Source organism: Ursus americanus, chromosome 19 (genome assembly GCF_024610735.1).
Source record: "Ursus americanus isolate L20-20 chromosome 19, mUrsAme1.1.p, whole genome shotgun sequence".
NCBI lineage: Eukaryota > Metazoa > Chordata > Mammalia > Carnivora > Ursidae > Ursus > Ursus americanus.
The window spans coordinates 58852685-58858658 of NC_142145.1; the positions used below are offsets into that span (position 1 = coordinate 58852685).

Below are 5974 nucleotides of genomic sequence, written 5' to 3' on the forward strand. Positions count from 1 at the left end.
TAAATGTATATGGTCTACCTTGTTCCTAAAATAGATAAAGAACTCTTAAAACTCAATAAAAAGACAACCCAACTTAAGAATAGGCAAAGGACTCTAACAGACATTGTTCCAAAGAAGATAGACAAATGGCCAGTAAACCTATGAAAAACTTTTCAACATTAGTAGCCTTCAGGGAAATGCAAAGCAAAGCCACAAGATACCACTTCACATGCTCTAAGATAACTGTAACCAAAAAGAAAATGACAAGTGTCAGAAAGGATGTGGAGAAATTAGAACCCTCAATAATTATTGGTAGGAAGATAAAATGATGCAGGCATTTTGCAAAAAAAAAAAAAAAATGGCAGCTCTTCAAAATGTTAAAGACACAAGTTATCATAATCCAGCAGAGCCACTCCTATACTGAAGAGAGCTGAAAACATCTGTTCGGAGCACCTGGGTGGCTCAGTCTGTTCAGCATCAGACTCTTGATTTTGGCTCAGGTTGTGACCTCTCAGGGTTGTGAGATCCAGCCCCACATCAGGCTCTGCACTGAGCGTGGAGCATGCTTAAGATTCTTTCCCATACAGCCACTCTGGAAAACAGTATGGAGGTTCGTCAAAAAGTTAAAAATAGACCTACCCTACAACCCAGCAATTGCACTACTAGGTATTTACCCAGAGGATACAAATATACTGATCTGAAGGAGCACCTGCACCCCAATGTTAATAGCAGCAATGTCCACAATAGCCAAACTATGGAGAGAGCCCAGATGTCCATCCACAAACGAATGCATAAAGATGTGGTACAGGGCGCTTGGGTGGCTCCGTCGGTTAGGTGTCTGCCTTGGGTTCAGGTCATGATCCCAGGGTCCGGGGCAAGGATGAAGCCCCACATCAGGCTCCCTGCTCAGCAGGGAGTCTGCTTCTCCTTCTCCCTCTGCCCCTCCCTCCACTCGTTCTCTCTCTCTCTCTTTTAAATAAACAAATGAAATCTTCAGAAAATAAAATTTAAAAAAATATGTGGTGTAGATATGCAATGGAATGTTATTCAGTCGTGAAAGAAAACGAAATTTCACCATTTGCAATGATGTGGATGGAACTAGAGGGTATTAGGCTAATTGAAATAAGTCAATCACAGAAAGACAATCCTATGATTTCACTCATATGTGGAATTCAAGAAACAAAACAGAAGATCATAGAGGAAGGAAAGGAAAAATAAAATAACATGAAATCAGAGAGGGAGACAAACCAAAGAAACTTTTAACTATAGGAAGCAAACCAAAGGTTGCTGGAGGGGAGGTCAGTGGGGGGATGGGGTAACTGGCGATGGGCATTAAGGAGGGTACTTGATGGAATGAGCACTGGTGTTGTATGCAACTGATGAATCACTAAACTCTACCTCTGAAACTAATATTACACTATATGTTCATTAATTGATAAACTATAAATATAATATAAATTAATTTATAAAATAAATAAAATAAAATTTTAAAATAAAAATAATAAAAAAAAGATTCTTCCTTACCCTCTCTCTCAGCCTCTCCCCCCGACTCATACTCTCTCTCTCAAAGAAAAAGGAAAGTATATGTCCACACAAAAATTTGTACATATTCATGGCAGCATGATTCATACGATCCAAAAAGTGGAAAAAACCAACAAGTCTATCCATTGACAAATGGTTAAACCAAGGTGGTATGTCCATAAAGTGGAATATTGTTCAGTAATACAAAGGAATGAGATAGCGATGCATGATACAACATGTATCCACCTCTGCAGTGAAGATGAAGAGACCGTGAGGTTTGATGATATTGAGGAGAAAAGGATATGGAGGCAGCAAATATCCCAGGCCCTGGCGGAGTTCCATCGTTGCAGGAGAGTAAACATATGGCAGACTATAGCCATGATAGATGCTACATGCTCCAAATCATGAAAAACAGTCTCGCATTTATGAAGGGAGAAAAAGGAATTCAGATATGGAGGGGAAGGAAAAAGAAAGGAGGAAGAGGGAGATGTTGATGATTTCATGGGGAGTAGCCAGCCAGAATGCCTTGGAATACACTGAACAGAATCTATGAAATGGTCTATGTACATCTCATCAAATTTCTCTCTGTAAACAAACACCTATAGTGTTTATAGTTACAGATGTGTTTATATAGTTACAGATGTATTAAAAAAAAATCTCCAGTCAAGAACCTAACTTTCCAGTATAGGAAGAGTAAAGTAAAAAGAGCAAACTAGGGGCGCCTGGGTAGCGCAGTCATTAGGCGTCTGTCTTCGGCTCAGGGCGTGATCCCGGCGTTCCAGGATCGAGTCCCACATCGGGCTCCTCCGCTGGGAGCCTGCTTCTTCCTCTCCCACTCCCCCTGCTTGTGTTCCCTCTCTCGCTGGCTGGCTATCTCTGTCAAATAAATAAATAAATAAATAATCTTAAAAAAAAAGAGCAAATTAAGTTAAAACAAGCATAAGGGGGAGAAAACAAGCATAAGGAAGGAAATAACAGAGTAAACATAAATGAAATAGTATAAAACAAGAGAGATGAGCAAACAAAACCAAAAGTTGGTTCTTTGTAAAAATCAACAAAAATGACAAACCTTTCACTAGACTGACCAAGAAGGAAGAGAGAGAACATTAAAATGATTAAATTTTGGAATGGGAGCATTACTGTCCACCTTACAAAAATAAAAAGGATTATAAGGGAATGCTATGAACAGCCAGCAAAGTAGGTCACCTATATGAAACGGACATATTTCTAAGAAGACACAAACTACCAAACCTGAATCAAGTAGAAACAGATAATCTGAATAAACCTGTAACAAGCGAAAAGATCAAGCGAGCAATAAAAAGAGTATATCCCAGGCTTGGAGCTCCCCGGCCAGTGGCCTCGCCTGACCCTCAGCACCATGGCTGCGGTGGCGGAGGCGGGGACAGCCAGGCTCTCATGGGCCCAGGGTGCTAGGCCCCGTGCTCCAGGGCGCTAGGCTGGCCTCCTGCAGGTGGTGGCACCAGGGGGCGGCCCGGACGCAGGTGGCGGGTCCCCATGGGGCGGCTGGGCCACTGCGCGCCTGGAGGGCTGGGAGGTGTTGGAGTACCTGAGGAAGACGCGCTGGGTGACCAGCCGGCGCAACTCCTTGCAGGCTCGGTTGACGTGAGCACCTGCCCTTGAGCTTCATCTCGTGGGGCACCTCGAGATCTTCACGCCCTCCCTCCCCCCACCCCCACTCGCCAGCGGCAGCAGCGGCCATGGCTGGGCGCCCCAGAGCGTTCCAGGCCAGCCCAGGCCGATGCCAGCAGAGACTTCTACCTGCGCTGCCCCAGAGAGAACGGATGTTTGCCCCGTTGGTGGACGCCGTGTTTCAGAGGCACAGGGCACCACCGGATAACGGCCGCGCATGTGCACCTCCAGGTTCCCGAGCACAAATCTCAGGATCCCGTTCACTGCCCCATCCGGTGAGAAGACGGAGAAGTAGGAGGCTCCCGGGTCCCGGGTGAAGCTTGTGCAGGCCCACATGTCGGCCCTGACCATCCACATTCCAAACACCATGGCCCCCTTCCCTCATCAGCCCCCTTCCTTCCCCCACCAGAACCCAGTGCTGCCAACTCCTGCCCACCCAGCCCCTGGGGAGCAGGGTGATACCAGCTGACCTCAAGTGAATGGCTGACAACTGGCAGCCAGAAAATGAAAAGGAAGCTTCTCATGGAGACAGACCCAAGAATGATTCAAAGCCACCTTATTCCTATGCAGAATTCATAGGACAGAAAATTACGATGGCTCCTGAGAAGCAACTTACCCTAAATGGAATTTATACTCACATCACTAAAAATTATCCTTACTACAAGACAGAGGACAAGAGCTGGCCGAATCCAATTCGCCACAATCTCTCTCTGAATCCTTATTTCATCATAGTACCACGTTCCCAGGAAGAACCAGGCAAAAGGGCTCATTCTGGAGGATAGATCCTGCCTCTGAAAGCAAATTCATAGAGCAGGCTTTTAGGAAAAGACAGTCCACAGGCATGCCTTGCTTTAGAAACCCTCTGGGACCCCTCTTCTCCAGAAGTGGCCCAGCCTCTCCCAATCACGCTGGAGTGCTGTCTGCACTCGCCAGTGGTGCCCAGACCCCCAAGAGCCTGTCAAGGGAAGTTTCACCGGCCCCCCTGGAGTCTGAGCCCAGTGCCTCACAGCCCAAACTGGCCATCATCCAGGAGGCACGGTTTCCCAGGGTGCACCAGGCTCCCCTCTGTCTCATCAGCCCATTTTAATGGCCGGGCAGAAGCAGCTGCCACCGACGATCGATCGATCCCATCACCTACATGGTCGCTGCTCCCGTGACCACCTCGACCTCCCAGCAGCCTGTAGTGCAGATGACGCACGTCGCCCACCAGATCCCCACAGTGTCTGTCACCAGCATGGCAGGCCTGGCTCCGGGAAGCACGTACACTGTTGCCATCCAGGCTCTGGTCACTCAGGTGGCCATGCTGGCCCCTCCTAAGGCAGAGCCACAAGACAATGGAGATCACAAAGAAGTAAAAGTGAAAGTGGAACCTATTCCTGCCATTACCCATGCCACAGCGGGCGCTGCCGGCCGGATCATTCAGGAGCCACAGACCACCCCTGTCCACACGGTCACCACAGTGCAGCAGGCACCTCTAGGTCAGCACCAGCAACCAACAAAAACTGTCCCACGAAACGGGACTCGCCTCATGCCAATCCCTGCCGCTGGCCGTAACCAGGTGAACAATGTGGCGAGTCCTCTGGACACGATGGCAACACGTGCATCGGTGTCGACCTCCCTGCCCACAAAGCGCCAGAATGGCGACAAGATGGAACAGCAGGAGCTGAAGCAGGTCCAGACGGAAGACGGCGGCGACAACATCATCATCCCCCTGCGTGTGGCAGCCGGCAGGGAGAAAGGTGTCCAAAACCAGCGACTGGGACAGCTTTTCTTACTTTTAATATTCAACTCCGTGGTGCCAAAAGGAGACACCACCTCCCACCGACACTCGGAGCATGTTGTCTCGGTGGGTAGAGTGTCCTGCCGTTGGTCTTCACCTCAGCACTGAAAACACACAACTGAGGTGGCCTCAAAACTCCTAAAAGACAGAAGTCACACCTGAACAAAACCTCAGACAACAAAACCTGGTTCGGCAGTGTCTCCCCATCCCCAGCTCAGCTTGTCATTCCACAGCAAGATGCTGGGACAGGCAGGGACAGTCCCCACCACCCTTCCAGGACCCTTGGGGCTGGCACGGGTAGATGAGACAGTAGTTCGTGGTTCACGTGCAATTAGAATATTTTGAGGTGTACTGTCTTTACAAAATAACGGGGTCTTTGACCTTTCATCTCGCTCCATTTCTACCCTGGAGATTTTGGAATTACACAGGACCTTCCCTCTTGATTTCATTTGGGGAAAAGAAACAATGTAGTTCTGTTTTTGTTGTCTGTTCTCAGCCATGGAATGATTTCCTTTTGTCTGCCCTGTTAACGTGCAGATGGAGCTACTTGATGACATCTGCAGGTTTTCTGTGTTAGAGCAGATACCAGATGCATCTAGGATGGACAGACTGGACAGATGGACCCCCACGCTGGGTCCCATGTTAACCATGACTGAAAGAACTGCTGGGCTCGGGAAGCTGCTCTTAACTGGGTCTCTTTCCTGCTACTTTTTGTTGGTTGTTCCTCTGTGTTGACTTTGTTCCTTTGTGTTGACTTCATAAAATAAAACAAGCCTCCTAAAAAATACTACTACTAATATATTTTTAAAGTATATCCCAGAAAGAACAACGCAGACCCAGATGCCTTCACAGTGCATTATACTAAACACTTAAAGAATCAATTCCAGTCCCATACAAACTCTTCTAAAAAGCAAAACAGAAGGTAATGCTTTCCATCTTCATGATTATGAATCCTGAGGACACTCATGATACTGCCCAAAACTAATTCCCTTAAAACTTCACAGGCTCTTCCACTTTATTCTCCTTCCCCGACTTTCTCTCTTT

At 47.4% G+C, this 5974-nt stretch overlaps 1 pseudogene; it reads left to right on the forward strand.

Moving 5' to 3' along the window:
• Nucleotides 1-1722: 1722 nt before the first annotated feature.
• On the forward strand, nt 1723-5038 carry LOC148108525 (forkhead box protein K2 pseudogene; annotated as a pseudogene).
• Nucleotides 5039-5974: the final 936 nt, after the last annotated feature.